We start from the raw sequence: 19,004 nt of genomic DNA on the forward strand, positions 1-19,004 counted from the left end.
CCATTCTGTCTCATTAGCCAGCTCTTTTTAACAACATCTCTTGCAAAGAATTAACTTGAAAGAAAGCAGAACTCCAAAACTTTTATTTCTGGATTCATTGGCTTCTTTTTGCCTCTCATACTTGCAATTCCGCCCAAACTTGACCATCTACTGTGGAGCCCTATACCAAGGTCACAGGTGTGAAGCCCTGTACCAAGATCCCAGGATAAAAATCTCTGGAACTGACCAAGCCCCATAGCAATTGTTGCCATGAGCCTCCAGATCTAAACCGGCCAGTTTCCTGACACCTAATGACACCATTCCAGTAGGAATTTTCTGTCTTGAGGCTATGAATATTGGCTGCAAGCCTGCCGAAGTATTCGGCTCTCCCTTGAACCAACACACTACTCTAATACTGTTCTGTCTGTCTCTCTCTAATAAACTTTATTCTCTTCTCATTCTGCCTGAATTCTGAAAATTCTTTTCCAGCCCATGCATGGACCATGACATCATCTAGGCCTTTCACTCTTTTTTAATTTTTAAGATACATGAAACAATAAAAATTCTGAAGCTGTTATTCTTATATATTCAATGTATGAAGACATTGTTATTTTGCTAGGGTACATGCCAAAGCAGCAGACTTGATTTGCCTTTTCACTATGTTGACATTTGCACTGATAGTAGATAAAACTGCTGGTGTCCTACCATCAAGGAAGTAGCAGCAAACAGGACCACAGTCATTTACTGTATTTTTAAAATCTCTACCTATTTGTAGACTTCCAGTTAAAAAAAAAAAAAATCTGTTTTAATTAAAAACATTCATATTTCTTGCTGCTGTGGTAAAATATTAAATCTCAACCATTGAGGACAGAATTTAGGGACTTCCCACAATCCTGTGGTTAAAACTCTGCACTTCAAATTCAGGGAACACAAGTTCGATCCCTGGTCAGGGATCTATGATCTCAAATGCTGAGCCATGCTGTCAAAAAAAAAAAAAGATAGGATTTAGCATACCAGGTGACAAGATAGAAATGTGTAAAACATTTATGTTGCTTATGGAAAAACAATTGATGTCTCACAAAAATGCATTTTTTCTGATTAAGTTGCAAGCTATACTAGTGCTATTTTTTTCATAGGTCATTTTTAGTAGAAAGACTGTGGTCATTCACATGTAGTGATTTGGAAAGACGTTTTTTCAAACACTGTCATCTCAAGGAAACTAAGTGCATTAGTTCCCAATGATAAAATCTGAGCTTTTAAGCAAAAATGAGAGTTTTAGAAAACTTGTATCTACTATTCTAAGCTTGACAGCTTCCCGATACTTGGTCTTTTCTGATGAAATTAGTAGAGATATTAACAACTCATTGTTTTTGCTATTGTAAAATGAAATCTGTCCACATTTGGAAAACCTGCAAATTCAGTGAACCAATTAAAAGATGCTTGCTCCTTGGAAGAAAAGCTATGACAAACCTAGACAATGTATTAAAAAACAGAGACATTTCTTTGCCAACAAAGGTCTATATGGTCAAAGCAATGATTTTTCCAGCAGTCTTGTATGGATGTGAGAGGTGAGTATAAAGATGGTTGAGTGCCAAAGAATTGATGCTTTTGAACTGTGGTGTTGGAGAAAAGGATTAAGAGTCCCTTGGACTGCAAGGAGATCAACCAGTCCATCCTAAGGGAAATCAGTCTTAAATATTCATTGGAAGGACTGATGCTGAAGCTGAATCTCCAATACTTTGGCCACCTGATATGAAGAAATGTCTGATGGAAAAGACCCTGATGCTGGGAAAGTTAGAAGGTGGGAGAAGGGGACAACAGAGGATGAGATAGCTGAATGCCATCACCGACTCAATGGACATGAGTTTGAGCAAGCTCCCAGAGATGGTGAAGGACAGAGAAACCTGGTATGGTGCAGTCCGTGGGCTCACAAAGAGTCACACAACTGAGTGACTGAACAAGTTATTTTCTAAAAGCTCAATGCATGCATGATATTACAAGATTATGAAAGGGTAAAGTGGATTCAAAGTATAAAATCAGTGAACTTTCGTGTTACCGAGGACACAACATTCATTAATATGATTTAAAAACAAACAATTATCTGAAAAGGTATAAAATGATCTCCCCTTTCCCAACTATGTCCTAGTGTGAGGACAGATTTTCTTCATGGCCTGCAACTAAAATAACATTGCAATGGATAGAATGCTAGAATAGATATAAATTAAAAATTAAAGAGATATGCAAATTTTTAAAATCATGCCTCTTGTCTTGAAGAACTGTTTAGAAAAGGTTCTTCATAAAAATGTTTATTTTTAATATTTCTGTGAACCGTGTTTAAGCCTTTCAGCTGTTTTTTACCTGACAGGTTTTTGGTCTTTTTTTCTTAATTTTAAGATATACCATCCCCTTATTATACAAATTGCAAATATTTATCCTCTACTTATCATCTGGATTTGAATTTACTCCAGTTGTTTTTTACTAGGTCCTTTCAAATCCTTGTAGCTTGTCTTGCCTCCCTGAACATAATGTAGACTGAAAAACCAAAGCAGAACACTGATCCATTACAAAAATGAAGGCTTTTAGAAAGTCAGTGGCAACTCCCGGCCTTATCTTGAGCTCTCAGCAGTCAAAATAGTTAGCCAGGAACAGTTTCCTCTCTTTGTAATCAAGATCTTGTAAATGACATCCCTTCTACTTAATTTTCCTGTTTCTCAGCATTCTTTTTTTTTTTTTTTTTTGGCTTTGAATCCTCTTGAATCTCTAAATTTTCACAGGCTTCAAGGGTCAGTGTTGGTTCCTTTCCTGCTAGTTCTAATATCTCCCTAGGTAATCCACATTTACTTCCAAACGTTTATTTAATCCTCTACCTAGACTCGGCACTCCCAACTCATCTGCAATTCAATGTCTAATAAGCACCCCACATTAACATACCTGTAACACTTTTGGATTTTAATCAATAATGCTTTCCCTCCCCCAACTCCCTGGTGGCTCAGATGATAAAGAATTTGCCAGCAAATGCACAGATGCCTGTTTGACCCCTGGGTCAGAAAGATCCCCTGGAGGAGGAAATGGCAACCCATTCCAGTATGCTTGAGTCAGACCCCAAACTCACTTTAAAATTTCATTTGGAAGCACCATGTAAGCCACCATCAATTCCTCACCTCTATTAGTTCATACTCAATCCTGCCCCACTCCTATCTCTAAATCATCAGCACAACAGCCAGAATACTATCTTTTGGGGGGTAAGAGTTTTTTTTTAAAAAAAAAAAACAAAACAATTTTTTATTTTATATTGAAATATAGCCCATTAACAATGTTGTGACAGTTTCAGGTGGAGAGCAAGGGACTCAGCCACACATAAACACGTATCCATTCTCCCCCAGACTCCCATCCAGGTTGCCACATAACAATAAGCAGAGTTCCACATGCTATATAGTAAGCCCCTGTGGGTTATCCATTTTTAATATATCAGCGTAGACATGTCCATCCCAAACTCCCCAACTATCCCTCACCTGATCCTTGTACCCTGGCAACCATAAGTTTGTTCCCTCAGTCTGTGAATTCAACAACCAGAATACTATACTAAAACCTTAATCAAGTTTCTTTCTTTCTTTTTTTTTTTTTTAATTTGGCTGTGTGGCTTTCAGGATTGTAGTTCCCCCACCAGGGATTGAACTGGCATCCTCAGCAGTGAAATCTCAGGGTCCTACCATTGGAGAGAATTCCCTCTAATCATTTCTAATAACTTCCCATGGCACTTAGGATAAAATTCAAAGGCTAACACAGTTCTAGATGATCCGGCCTCCTGCCCAGAGAATCCGATGGATAGAGAAGACTGGTGGGCTACAATCGTTGGGGTCACAACGAGCCGGGCTACAGTCTTGGGGTCACTGAGCAACTAACACGTTCGCTTTTTCTTTCAGCCCTCTTTCCTCCCTACAGTTCTCAGCTCAAATATCACTTCCTCTGAGATTCCTTTCTCTAACTATCCAACTTGAAATACCTTCCCACCATTTATAATCATTTCCTCTGTATCTATTTTATCTAACACTGAGTAAATATTTTAAATCAAACCAGCACAAAGAGAAATCAGTGAAGGACAGAGAATAGAGATAAAATATTTTTACAGGAGCCAGATGAAAACAAAGTAGGAGATCATGAGTACGTTATCTATGCACCAAATTCATACCTATTCTTGTTTTTTTATAATTTTATTTATTTTTTGCCCTGGCTTTTTTCTCTTACCCTTTTATACCATTGCATTGTATATATGTTTCTAAAGCTTCCCTGAATACTAAAATCAAGCTTAGGTATTTAAAGAAAACCATGATTAAGGAAGCTTCCCTGGTGACTCAAAGGGTGAGGAATCCGTCTGCAATGTGGGAAGCCTCGGTTCGATCCCTGGGTGGGGAAGATCCCCTGGAGAAGGGATTGGCAACCCACTCCAGTATTCTTGCCTGGAGAATTCCATAGACAAAGGAGCCTGGCGGGCTACAGTCCATGGGGTCGCAGAGAGTCTGACACGACTGGGCGACTGAGCACGCACATGATTTTCTTCAGAGAAAAGCTTCCCTTTCTTTGTAATCCTGAGTATTTCCTTTCGGGGAAAGAGCAAGAAAAATGGAAACCTAGGAGCTTTGATCTATTCAGCTACTCCCTCAATCCCTCCCTCTCATTATCAGGTAGGGAACTGGTCACATTTCACATCCTATCCATACAATAAATCTAGGCCAGAGGTTATCAAAGTTCAGTGAACACTAGGATCATCTCAGCTTATTCAAACAGATTTCTGGGCCCCGCCCTAACAGTCTTCTTGGGGTAGATCTGAGGTGGAGCCCTAATTTGCATTTTAATGAGTTCTTAGAAATGCCCAATAGTCAGGGACCTTCTTCAGGCATTTCAGTCTCTGTGGCCAGGTGAATATTTCATTCTTTCCTATACCTCCAATGTCTTCCCTTGTGGCTCAGCTGGTAAAGAATCTGCCTGCAATGCAGGAGACCGGAATTCAATCCGTGGGTTGGGAAGATCCACTGGAGAAGGAAATGGCAACGCACTCGAGCCTAGAGAATCCCATGTAGCCTGGTGGGCTACAGTCCATGGGGTCAAAAGAGTCAGACAGGACTTAGCGACTACACCACCATCAAGGTCTAACTAAGGGGTTACTACCTGGTAGGCACTACATAAATGTTTTTGTTGGTGGTTTATTTTTGTTCTTCATGAACATCATGTATATAGTGACAATTTTCACAGGAAGAAATTCTTCACAAGCATTACCTGAGACTGATTCAGTTCTTTCCTTAGCCATCCCATTTTATCCTAAACCATTGAATAGTTTTTATTAGAGAACAATGCCCGAGTTCATTGTTTGCTGAAAGAAGTGATCATTGCTTTATTTGTAGGTAGGAAAGAGAGAAACAGCTGCCTGACTAAGGAATGTGCTCTAGAATGGGAGGTCAGGGGTAATCTCAGATAGCTCTTAGTTGACCTCACTGGATGGCTTCCCAGATGGAGCTAGAACCTGCCTGTGCAGGAAACATAAGAGACTCTGGTTCAATCCCTAGGTTGGGAAGATCCCCTGGAGAAGGAAATGGCAACCCACTAGAGTATTCTTGCTTGGAGAATAACCCTGGATAGAGGAGCCTGGGGGTCTACAGTCCATGCGTCTGTTCGAGCATCCTAAGCCGCTCAATCTTGCCAGACTCTGAGACCCATGGGCTAGTTGCCTGCTAAGCCCTCAAAGAGCCAGACAGACTGAAGTGACTTATCACGACCTCAGCAGAAGGACAATCTGCACAACTCCACAAGTTTTATAATTCTGTCTCTGAAAAGTTTGTGTTTTTAAAATTTAATTTAAACATTTTGCATCAATCAGTGTGCCACTGATCAAATATCAATGCCTTTTTTTTTTTTTTTTTTTTGTGGTGGTGGTTTTAAAACTACCAGACAGGACAATGAAAAAATTCTTCTGCTTGCTATCTGATCTTCCAAAACCTAGTTCCACCCTATGGAATCTTAAGTATACATCCTTTCTCTTTATCTCAAATGACACTCCCCACCAAACCCTCTTCTCCTTCAAATCACTCGCATTCTTTTCTAAGTATCCCTCCCTCCTCAGCCTCCATCTCTTTCCTTTTTCTACTCAGTCCTCATTTTTCGTTTAACATTTGATGCAGCCAAATTATGTGATGATTTTATCAATTATTTGGTCATTTATTCTTATTGTCCTGAGCTTTTATAATTTATATGATTTCATTCTGAGACAGGAAAACATAACCTTTGAATTAAAAGGTAAAACATCAAGCAAAATTCTCATGTCGTGGAGACATATAAGGTCTATCTTAGACTCTAAGAAAGAAAGTGAAGTCGCTCAGTCGTGTCCAACTCTTTGCAACCCCGTGGAGTGTCGGCTACCAGGCACCCCCGTCCATGGGATTTTCCAGGCAAGAATACTGGAGTGGGTTGCCATTTCATTCTCCAGGGGATCTTCCCGACCCAGGGATCGAACCCGGGTCTCCTGCATTTTAAGCAGATGCTTTACCATCTGAGCCACCAGGGAAGTCTAGACTCTAAGTAAATAGTAAATTATTCTGGAAGACCACATATTTAAACTAAGATAATTCTAGAAAGTGCTATGCAACACAATATGTTAAGCTCTTTTTATATCTGTGTATTTCCCATGATCCTGTGAGAAACACTTTATCAATATGTTTTATAGCTGATAAAGCTGATCAGTAAAGAATTGGCCTGGAGTGTAGGAGATCTGGTTCGATCCCTGGGTCAGGAAGATCTCCTGCAGAAAGAAATGGCAGTCCACTCCAGTATTCTTGCCTGGGAAATCACATAGATAGAGGAGCCTGGGGTCACGAAGAGTCAAGCACAGCTTAGAGACTAAACCACCACCACCACCATTTCCCACCATCTTGTGAGAAACATTTTATCAATACATTTTATGGTTGATAAAGCTAATGATTTTGAGGTTGAGTAAGTGACCCAGAGCACTCAGTACAGAAAATTACAGATATCGGATTTGAATCACAACCAAGCTTTACAATACTTCCTTACTTCTAGTAACTAAAAATTTTTGCCAACTTATAAAAGAAAGTACCTCAAATTTAAATTAAAATTTATCACAAAGTACTTTCATAGGCCCCCAATAGTATAGTCAATATCTTTAAGTATTTCAATCATTTCACTTAAAAATCCACCGCCCCAACCCCTACCCAACCTCCCCCTGCCCAAACTTCTTAAGAGGCTCAGTGGTAAAGAATCCACCTGCCAACGCAGGACACTCTGGTTCGACCCCTAGTCCGGGAGGATCCCACGTGCTGCAGAGCAACTAAGCCCGCGTGCCGCAACTACTGAGCCAGTGCTCTGGAGCCCAGGAACCACAACTACTGAAACCCACGTGACCTAGAACCCATGCTCAGCAATGGCAGAAGCCAGCACATGAGAAGCCCTTGCACTGCAACTGGAGAGTAGCCCCCACTCGCCACAACTAGAGAAGAGCCTGTGCAGCAACAAAGACCCAGCACAGCCAAAAATAAATAAATAAAAAATTTTTTTAATAAAAATCTCCCCTAAGCATTAAATTCTTGTGATAAATTAAGCTTATAAAAATAGTAAACCTGGGTTCAGTTCAGTCACTCAGTCATGTCTGACTCTTTGCGACCCTGTGAACTGCCGCACGCCAGTCTTTCCTATAATCCCCAACTCCCAGAGCTTGTTCAAACTCATGTCCATCAAGTCGGTGATGCCATCCAAACATCTCATCCTCTGTCATCCCCTTCTCCTCCTGTCTTCAACCTTTCCTAGCATCAGGGTCTTTTCCAATGAGTTAGTTCTTCGCATCAGGTGGCCAAAGTATTGGAGCTTCAGATTTAGCATCAGTCCTTCCAATGAATATTCAGGACTGATTTCCTTTGGGATTGACTGGTTTGATCTCCTTGCAGTCCAAGGGACTCTCAAGAGTCTTCTCCAATACCACAGTTCAAAAGAATCAATTCAGCGCTCAGTTTTCTTTCTAGTTCAACTCTCACATCCATACATAAACCCGTATGTATTCATAAATCCATGGAGAAGGCAATGGCACCCCACTCCAGTACTCTTGCCTGGAAAATCCCATGGACAGAGGAGCCTGGTGGGCTGCAGTCCATGGGGTTGCTAGGAATCAGACACGACTAAGCGACTTCACTTTCACTTTTCACTTTCATTCATTGGAGAAGGAAATGGCAACCCACTCCAGTATTCTTGCCTGGAGAATCCCAGGGACAGAGGAGCCTGGTGGGCTGCCGTCTATGGGGTCACACAGAATCGGACACGACTGAAGCAACTTAGCAGCAGCAGCAGCATACATAAATCCATACAGTAAATCTGGAGTTTTTATATATTACAGTGCATTGTATATATTTGGTGCCTGTTATGTTGCTTCAGTCATGTCTGACTCTTTGCAACCCTATGGACTGTAGCCCACTGGGCTCTTTTGTCCACAGGATTTTCCAGGCAAGAATACTGGAGTGGGTTGCAGTACCCTTCTGCAAGGGATCTTCCCAACCCAAGGATCAAATCCGCATCTCTTGAATCTCCTGCCTTGGCAGGTGGGTTCTTTACCACTAGCACCACATGGGAAGCCCAATATATTTGGGTCTCTACTTAAATTCACAAATCTGAAATCAGTGTCTCAATTGTATATTTTAGATTACAATTATATGGCTATTACCATAAGCTATGTACTCTTAAACCTTAGAAATGACACTAAGTAGATGCTTAAGTGTTTAATATTTAACACACGTTTATGTGTTTAGTAGATGTAAACGTTAAGAGTGTGGTTATGATTGGTTAAAAGGTTAACCAACTAGGAGATAATTTGCTTCTTAGTTAAGTGAGTTTATATTTTGCTGGAAACTTCCACTGGGTTTGAGTGCTGGGGCTGCGGGTATCCAGGGTATTTATCAAGCAAACTGACATCTTACCTTCATTCTAATCAATCCCTTCCCAAGTGATTATTTTGCAGTTCCTTTTCACCCTTCACAGAGTGACATAATGACCAGATACATCTGCCAGAATGATGATTAGGATCTTTTCAGAGACCCTGGTAGGGCTTTGAACTTTATTGACTATGTTAGCAGCCCTATAGCTTCCTATTCCTAAAACTGAATACAGTTTGCCTCCCCTCTCAGCAACATATACACATAATTATAGGTTTTTACATGATTTTCTTCCTTGACTCAATAGAGTTCTCTCTTCTGAGGAAGGGGCTCTCTTGTGAGACTCTAATGTCTTATACAGAAAATCTGGGATTTCCTGGATCTCATTCAGAAAAGGAAAGTTTGCTTTTAACTCCTCTTGGAGGTTGCTATGCTAGATCTATGTAATAGAAGTTATAGCACAAACTCAGGAATGAGTTCTAAAGTGAAAATTAATTACTCCTTGTCAAAATGGGGTCTTTTTTTTTTCTTTAAAAAACTTTTATTATTGTGAAGTGCTATACCTATACTTAAGAATTATTTTAAAAAATTATACTTAAGAATTATAGCTCAGTGATCTATCAAAAAATGAATATCCATATGACCATACCCCAAAACAATATTATTATAGAACATTATCAACTCCTCAGATGCCACCCTCAGCCTCACCTAGTCACTGTTCATTCCTCCCCACAATGATAACAACTGTTGTTACTTGCATTTTTTAAAGATAAGTATGCATGCTTGAAATAGAAGTTTTACTGTAAAACAAAAATGAGGTCTTTGGGGCTCCCAAATCTCTATATTTGACAGATAAGGGATAGCAAAATGATTTCAATCTGTATGATTTTGAAAACCCAAGGTATTTAAAGAGGAAAGAATGATAAGAATGAATCCCTGAAATTTTGAAAGACAATTTTACCTTGAAATCTTTCATCTTCTCAGTGGTAAGCACCATGAGGCTTGTGTTCCTGAGACATAAAACAGATCTCACAAAAGAGCATCTGATCTCTCACACAGAACCTCTTCAGTTTTTCTTGGTAGATCTCACATATGCTAGCCTTTAAATCCATCATGTGAGGATTTTGCTGTCTCAGCCGTCATCCTCAGCTGCAGGTTACACCTCAGATCACTTATCTTGTACATTTATTTTATTTTTTATTCAAAAAAATTTTTGAATATGCCATGCAGTGTGCAGGATCTTAGTTCCCTGACCAGGGATCAAATCCGTGTCTCTACAATGGAAGGGCAGAGTCTTAACCACTGGACCTCCAGGGAAGTCCCTTCCCTTGCAAATTTCTTTATACTTAAAGCAGGTGCTGTAATCAGATTCCTTTCCAATTTCATAAGAGGCAATCACAGCAAGACTTGTGTCCACATTCAACGGCAAGTGGTTTCTTCAAATTGTGTGAGCAGATAAAACAAGTCACCTCTTCCAGGAGATCTGGTAGAGCCAAGGCAGCCAGTGTCCTTTTCAGGAAGGCAGAGAGGGGTTAAGAAGAAAGAAATCTCACTTTAACCTGGTATTTTGCAAGATCAGAAATTTGTCTCAAAGTCAACTCATAATCACATTCTTATCTTCTCACTTAACGCTGTCTTTTGTCCCCACTTTTTTTCACATTTTAAGATTGAAGTATACTGATGTACAATATAAATTGAAGTGAAAGTGAAAGTGAGTCGCCCAATCGTGTCCAACTCTTTGCGACCCCGTGGACCAGTTCCCTCTGCAGGGAAGGGATTCTGCCCTTTGTTATTCCTTCAGGACAGCCCAGCAGTGGACCCAACAGAGGGACTCAACAAAAGGTCAGCTGAATAAATGAGACTTGAAAAGTCTAAAAAGAAAAAACTGAGGTCAAAAACTTTCTAAGAAACCAAGGAAAAATTCGAACTCCATACTGATTCCAAATTCCTGTTGCTGCTGCTGCTAAGTCGCATCAGTCATGTCCAACTCTGTGCAACCCCATGGACTGTAGCCCACCAGGCTCCTCTGTCCATGGAATTCTCCAGGCAAGAATACTGGAGTGGGTTGCCATTTCCTTCTCCAGGGGATCTTTCTGACCCAGGGGTCGAATCTGGGTCTCCTGCTTTGCATGCAGATTCTTTACCAACTGAGCTACTAGGGAAGCCCCACAATATAAGTTACAGGTGTACAATATAAGGATTCATGATTTTTAAAGGTTATATTCCATTTATAGTTATTATAAAATATTGGCTTTAATTGCCATTCTTACCCCATTAAGTTGTGTGGGACTTCAATTCCTCTACCCAGAATGTTCTTCTCAGAATGTTACTCTCCATTCACATTCCTGCTGGTAATTCTTGTTTCTAAGACAAGGAGGTAGACGTATGATTTTGGCAAAAGGCAGGGTGAAAACATGACCAAGGAACCAGTCTGCATTGCGGTGGAACCCAGTCCTAGGGAGTAGTTTTTTTCACTAAAGTCCTGCTTCTCAAGTTTCACTGCTTATTAGAGTCTTCTGGAGAGCTCTAACAATTGTGATGCCTAAAGCTGTGGCTTCCAAACTTTACAGTTCATCCGTGTCAAGAGGAGATATTGTTAAAACAGGGATTGCTAGGCTCCACCCTAGAGGTTTTCATTCAGTAAGTCTGGGGTGGTGCTCAAGAATTTATGTTTTCAACAAGTTCAACATGATGTTGAGAAGTACTGTACCAGTTAGGGCACTGTTGTTCAGTTCCTAACTCATGTCTGACTCTTTGTGACCCTCTTCTCTTTTTGCCTCCAATTTTTCCCCGCATCAGGGTCTTTCTCAATGAGTTGGCTCTTTGCATCAGGTGGCCAAAGTATTGGAGCTTCAACTTCAAGTATCAGTCCTTCCAATGAATAATCAGGGTTGATTTCCTTTAGGACTGACTGGTTGGATCTCTTTGCAGTCCCAGGGACTCTCAAGAGTCTTCTCCAGCACCATAATTGGAAAGCATCAGTTCTTCATTGCTCAGCCTTCTTTATGGTTCAACTCTCACATCCGTGCATGACTGCAGGAAAAACTATAGGTTGACTGAACGGACTTTGTCGGTAAAGTGATGTCTCTGATTTTAATACACTGTCTAGGTTTGTCATAACTTTCCTTCGAAGAAGCAAACATATTTTAATTTTATGTCTAAACCAAGTCAATCAGAACCTCTGGAGGTAATCTATAGGCTACAGGTTTTGTGTAACTCACCAGGTGAATATATACAATTAAGTTTGAGAACGACGACTCTAATAAGATACTGAAAGGATTTAAAAAGAAACATTTTGGAGCATGTATATGGTCGCATATATGAAACCTCAATGACCTAGCCTAACCTGTGACCATGAACCATGCTTTGTGTCCCCAGCTGCTTTGCCAGGAAAGATTCGATCTTTTGGGGATGCTCCTCCACAAGCATTTCTAAAAGTCTTTTTTTGTTTGTTTTTTAACCTTCCCTTTAACAGCTCCTTAAGGGTGCTTAGCACTTAGTTCTTATACTTGCAGCAATTTTCGCCAAGCACACTTAAACACAGTACCTGATTATTGTCATGAATTACTATAATTCATGAATTCCCAGCTATGCCTAAGACCTCCAACTCTAGGATTCTCCCAACTATAATTCATGCCCTAGCCCAACAGGTATTTTCTTAGATCTTTGCACCTCAATATCCAAGAAAGGGCAAGGGTGGTGAGGAAAAGTGTCATTTTGTTTTTCTCAAGAGATTCCACTTGCTCTCTTAAGCTATGTCATAAGCTTAACCTCTTAGGAACTTAACCTCTGTGGCTGCAATCAATAAACATGGGCGGAGCGCCACCTGGCAGTATCTAGCACCAATTACCATTGGATAGTTGGAGGGGGAGACACCCCATTGACCTTCAGTGTTTGATTTGACCGGATCTTTGCACAACCAACAAACCTGCTTTTGGTCACAGTTGTATACTCCTCGAGTTTAAAGTTTGTGGCTCATTCAATCCTGTGGAAATGGAAGTACAGCTCTGTGGGTAGTAGCATGGACTCTGGAGTAAGGCAACAGGGATGCCCTGGTACCTTGGGTTTGATCCCTGGGTTGAGAAGATCCCCTGGAGAAGGAAATGGCAACCCACTCCAGTATTCTTGCCTGGGAAATCCCATGGACAGAGGAGCCTGGTGGGCTATAGTCCATGGGGTTGCAAAAGAGTCAGACACAACTTCTCAACTAAACAACAACTGGAGTTAGGCCACCTTGAATATCTAGGGCAAGGTTCACAAGCAAGGTTTGTTTTCTCATCTGTAAGTGGGACTAGAACTAAAATATACCTCCTCCCATCACTTCATGGGAAATAGATGGGGAAACAGTGGAAACGGTGTCAGACTTTATTTTTGGGGGCTCCAAAATCACTGCAGATGGTGATTGCAGCCATGAAATTAAAAGACGCTACTCCCTGGAAAAAAAGTTATGACCAACCTAGATAGCATATTCCAAAGCAGAGACATTACTTTGCCAACTAAGGTCCGTCTAGTCAGGGCTATGGTTTTTCCAGTGGTCATGTATGGATGTGAGAGTTGGACTGTGAAGAAGGCTGAGCGCTGAAGAATTGATGCTTTTGAACTGTGGTGTTGGAGAAGACTCTTGTGAGTCCCTTGGACCTCAAGGACATCCAACCAGTCCATTCTGAAGGAGATGAGCCCTGGGATTTCTTTGGAAGGAATGATGCTAAAGCTGAAACTCCAGTACTTTGGCCACCTCATGCGAAGAGTTGACTCGTTGGAAAAGACTCTGATGCTGGGAAGGATTGGGGGCAGGAGGAGAAGGGGACGACAGAGGATGAGATGGCTGGATGGCATCACTGACTCGATGGACGTGAGTCTGAGTGAACTCCGGGAGTTGGTAATGGACAGGGAGGCATGGCGTGCTGCAATTCATGGGGTCGCAAAGAATCGGACATGACTGAGTGACTGAACTGAACTGAACTGAACTGAGGGCCACTGGGAGCATTAAGTAAAAATATAAAAAGTGTTGAGAAGGAATCCCTGGTAGTCCAGGGATTAAGACTCTGTGTTCCCACTGTGAAGTATTAGTTGCTCAATTGTGTAACAGGAGGGAAAGGGACAGGGCTTCAGTTGGTAGAGAATCTGCCTGCAATGCAAGAGACCTGGGTTCCATCCCTGGGTTGGGAAGATCCCCTGGAGAAGGAAATGGCAACACAATCCAGTATTCTTGCCTGGGAAATCCCATGGACAGAGGAGCCTGGCAGGCTACAGTCCATGGGGTCGCAAGACACAACTTAGCGACTAAATCACCACCAGCACCACAACTTTTGAAAGAATGACATAGCCCAAGGACACAATAAAACTGATTAGAATCAAATGGGACCAAGATGGCAGACAAGACTAGACCTTAATCCTCAATCAACAAAGCAAAATGATGCACCCAGAGATCCCATGACAGTTCTAGGCACTGTTAAAAGACCAAGGAGTGGGCGGTGGCCCAAATCCTGGAAATCTCCAAAATAGTTGGAATAATCCTCCCCCTATAAAAACAAATCACACCAAATTTCACAGTGCATTCACCCTCTGCAATGGCCCACACTCTGTCTGTGGAATGTGTTTCTCTCTGTATCTGAATAAATCCAGTTCTCACATTTTACTTTGTCTCTCACTGAATTCTTTCTGTGATGAGACATCAACAACCTGAGCTTCATTAGGTCCTGAAACCAGGTACTGCGGGTTTTGGCTGGGCTCAAGTCCCAGCCACGTGGGTACAAGTCTCAAACAGGGTTTTGGCTGGGCTTGAGTCCCAGCCGTGTGGTGTTAAGTCCCAAACTGGGTTTTGGCTGGGTTTGAGTTCCAAACTGAGGTAAACGGTTTCATCTGTGAGTGCTGTATGTTCTCAGTTGCTCAGCTGTATCTGACTCTTTGCAACCCCATGGACTGTAGCCCGCCAGGCTCCTCTGTCCATCGAATTCTCCAGGCAAGAATACTGGAGTGAGTTGCCATTTCCTTCTCCAGGGGATCTTCCCGACCCATGAATCTCACTTCAATCTCCCACATTACAGGCAGATGTTTTTACTGTCCGAGCCACCAGGGAAGCCCCATTGTGAAGGAGTGGAGTTTCATCCCTGGTTTGGGAACTACGATCCCTCAAGCTGTACACGTGGCCACAAACAACAACAAAAAAAATGGATAGAGAGAGAATGGTGTTTGGCAAAGAGCCAAAGTTCTCATTTTATACTAGCTACTCTCATTCTTTTTTCCCCTAAAGATAACTGTTTTTTTGGTGTGAGAATCTTAGGAATAAACGTTAATAATTCCTTGAGAAAAGCAGACCTTCCCATTAAAAAGATGAGGAAGCAACATATACACACAAAAGCATCTGTTTCCTTACCTATAAAATACATGTCTATGTGAGATAATTGTTTTTCTAATTTACTGGGTATAGTACACCTGGAACATAAAGATGTTTAATAATTCCTGGAGGATTAAGTGATAGGCATCTCCTAAAGAGTGTCACATGATAAAAGCAAGACACAAAACTAGCGACCTTGGGGAGGGAGGTGGAAGGGACGTTCAGGAGGGAGTGGACATATGTATACCTATGGCTGATTCATGTTGCTGTTCGGCAGAAACCAACACAATACTGTTAAAGCAATTATCCTTCAATTAAAAATAAATAAATTAAAAAAAAACTAGTTACTTTTGCATTCTCTTTTTTCAATCTAGCATTATCCTTTACCAATATTAAATCCTGTTTGCATGGTACTCAAAATTATTTATCTGTAATAATCTCAAATCCCATCCTCCCCATTAAAAAAGGGGAAAGAGAGGGGATATATATGTGTACTTATGGCTGATTCATGTCGTTATACAGCAGAAACAGACACATCATTGTAAAGCAATTATCCTCCAATGAAAAATGAATTTTAAAGAATAATTAAAAAAAAAAAGATTGGAACCGAAAAAACAAATAAAATGGAGAGGGAAGTTAAACTATAACTCCTTTTTCTTAATAGTCCAACCTAAATTTAGACTATGTCTTTTTATCCTTATTTTTCACTATTTGTTCAAACTGCTTTTTAAAAATTTTCCTGCTCAGGCTTCCTAACTCAGATGTTTTTCTTCTTTTCCTTGGCTTCCCTTTTTATCTCTTTAGAAGATAAAGTACATAAAGCATTCAGCACGAAGCCCGGAACAAGTACATTTTCAACAGTTGACTTTTCTTAACGTAAAGGGATGAACAAATAAAGGGTTTATTCTCCAGAAAAACAAACAAAACACCTCAGCCTAAATTCTCACATAAGACATATAAATTGTCAGAGCTCTGGAGGGCAACTCTCAGCCTCCGACCTTGGTAACTCAGCAGGAGCTGCTGGGTTACAACTTTGAACGGAGTGTGAATTTTTAGCACTAGCTCCCTCCCCTCTGATCTGCCCTCCAGGTGTAGTGGGTAGAAACAACAGGCTACCTAGAAAGAATAACAAAGGCGAATATTTACAAGCCGAACAGGGTCTTTTAATATGTCTTAGATAAAGAGAATGTTACAATCTATATTTTTTGTTATGATAATACCTTGACCCACTGTCAGATCATGTATTTTATTCTTCAAATATCCCCACAGCTTTCTCACTTCTAAATAGTAGCTTATTCCTTTATTTGAAATGTGCCTAAGCCGTTAGTTTAAAGGTCCAGGTCAAATGAAGTTTTCCCTGGTTTTTCATCAAGAAGGAAATATTTCTTCTACAAAAATGCCAAAGCAGTCAAGAAATTTAAATTCTACCACTTTTTTTTTTTTTTTAAGGCTCTTTTTACATGCCTTACAAGATCTTCTGGGATCAGGGGCTGAATCTTCAACGTTGGCAGTGTCAGCGTGGAGTCCTAACCACTGGACCACCTGGGAACTCTTAGCCCTCCCTGTGTCTTTGAGTTCCTTTTTTCTGTGTGTTTCACACCTAGCTGCAAGTGGGTGATAGTTGTGACTGTGGACCTCTTGAATTACCTCTTGGATACCTCTGCAGGAGGAGACAGGCCAGAGAAGCAGCTGTTTGAGTTGTTAATCTCAGAAATCCTGTCTGGCTGTACAGGGCTGGAGGGTTGGTATAATGGGTTTTGGGAAGGCTGGCCCACTCTATAAACTTCATCTTGAATTAAATCTAATCAAGGTGTTCAGACAGAAGGTAAAGAAGTCTGCTTTCCCAATAGTGAGTGTGTAGCCATTGATTGCAGATGCTTATCACAGGATCACACCATAATGAGAGCTCTCTAATTTCCTTCTGAAAGACACTTGAGCCAGTAAGTAAGTGGGACTTCCCTAGCAGTCCAGTGGTTAAGACCCAGCATTGCCAATGCAGGTAGCTTGGGTTCAATCACTGGACTGGGAACTAATATTCTATGTGCTACAAGGCGTGGCCAAAATAAATAGAAATTATTTTTTAAAAGAAGACAATAAGCAAGTTGCAGCATAGTGTAGACAGAAAAGAATGACAGGCAGGAGGGAGACCCAGCTTCCTAGCCCAGGCTTGACTCCTACACTAAGTATTCAGGGAACTAACACAATTTATTAGTCTCCATTTCTTCATAATCTTTAGAAGGTGGTTGGACTGTATGACCTCTTGGCTTCCAGTTAGACAGAAGATTGTGATTCTACAACAATATGGTTCCCCTACCTATTCATCTGAAACTTATTTACAGGGAAACTGAGTCCTTGCTATGAGCAAAAGGTTCTTTTAGTCAGTGATGAATAAGATGTGGTTATTGTGTTGAGTTATGGAAGGGGTTTATTTGGAAGAGGGAAGTGGGATGAAACAGATCAGTGTGAGTCGACTCAGAACACGAGAGTCCCCTCATTCCAAACTGGAATACGGGCTCTGTGATGAAGGGCTTATTCTAATAATTCTGGTCAGTGTGAAAGACTCTGAGTTTGTGTGGGAAATTAACACATCAACTGTACATGGTAACATAAATCCTTTTCCCAGAGATGGCAATTCATGGCAGTGTAGTTTTTATCTCATGTATGTGTGTGTTTGCAAGACCCTTACTCAAAACTAATTTCTAACAATATTTTGAAGCTGTGCCCCTAATTTCTAGCCTATAAGAAATCTGAACACTAGAGATTTCATGACTCCAAACTTTGGTATAACTCTTTGCTCTGGTGCTTCTTTTTGCTAGCATAAATTCTCACTCCAGTCATTCCCATATGACATATGATTAAAACATTAATGACTTTAGAAAAATGAGTTTTGACTAGGAGGATGGAAGGCGGAGGCAGAATCATTTCAGGCTTGAAAACGTCTTTTGACAAAAGTTCAGGATAAGGAAACATTTAACATCTTGTTGGAGATGATTGGGAAAGAAGAATCAGTTGGGAGCATGAATGTCAGAAAGAAATTATTAGGATAACATGAGTATGGAGAACCATGAAAGGTTGCCAAGTTGGAGAGTGAGAAGAGAAAAATAGAAATAAAGTATGATGAACATGATGGGGGTATAGAGCTGGTTAGACTCTGAGGAAGAGCTTTTAAGATTCCACTTCCTGGTATGCAGGGAGTGGAGGACGTGCCATGACAAGACTCGATTCTTCTGAACATATGACAGCAAATGTATAGGATTCAGCACTAATTTCAGAGGTGGTTGTACACAGTCTGCAAATCGAACATTTAGTTTTTTCATCAGTATAAAAATAACATCTACATACTTAATTTCTGTCCAGTAAGAAGTGATGAGGTTTAAGAAGGTCTAGTTTAAAAATTTTCAAAGGGTGAAAAGAAATGGGCAAAATTATGTTTATCCTGAAATACAATTTCTTTCCATCCACTCCACAGTGTCATGGCTCCCCGTGGCAACTTCCAACAACAAAGATGTTCTTGGTGCTTTCTGTGGTGGCAGAGAGGTGAGTATCATAGTCTGTAGGGCAGAGCAATACATGTAACTCTAGTAATCCATTGTACATCAAAAGTCAGGGAATGCTTCAGTGGCATTAGTCTCAGTTGGGGGAATGAATAAAATTAAATCAAAGGACACAGTACCTGATAAAGGAGCGAAAAGCTTGTAGGCTTTGGGCAAAGAAAGAAAAGGCCGTAAAGAGAGAGGAATGTATACTATAGTTTTCTTCCTTCA

General features: G+C 40.7%; 1 non-coding gene across 1 annotated transcript; it reads right to left on the bottom strand.

Moving 5' to 3' along the window:
* Nucleotides 1–6,463: 6,463 nt before the first annotated feature.
* On the bottom strand, nt 6,464–6,535 carry TRNAF-AAA (transfer RNA phenylalanine (anticodon AAA)). Its single transcript has one exon. It is a non-coding gene; the product is annotated as a tRNA-Phe (tRNA).
* Nucleotides 6,536–19,004: the final 12,469 nt, after the last annotated feature.

This window comes from Bos grunniens, chromosome 27 (genome assembly GCF_055505025.1).
Source record: "Bos grunniens cultivar Pamir isolate PY7600 chromosome 27, Bosgru_T2T1.0, whole genome shotgun sequence".
NCBI lineage: Eukaryota > Metazoa > Chordata > Mammalia > Artiodactyla > Bovidae > Bos > Bos grunniens.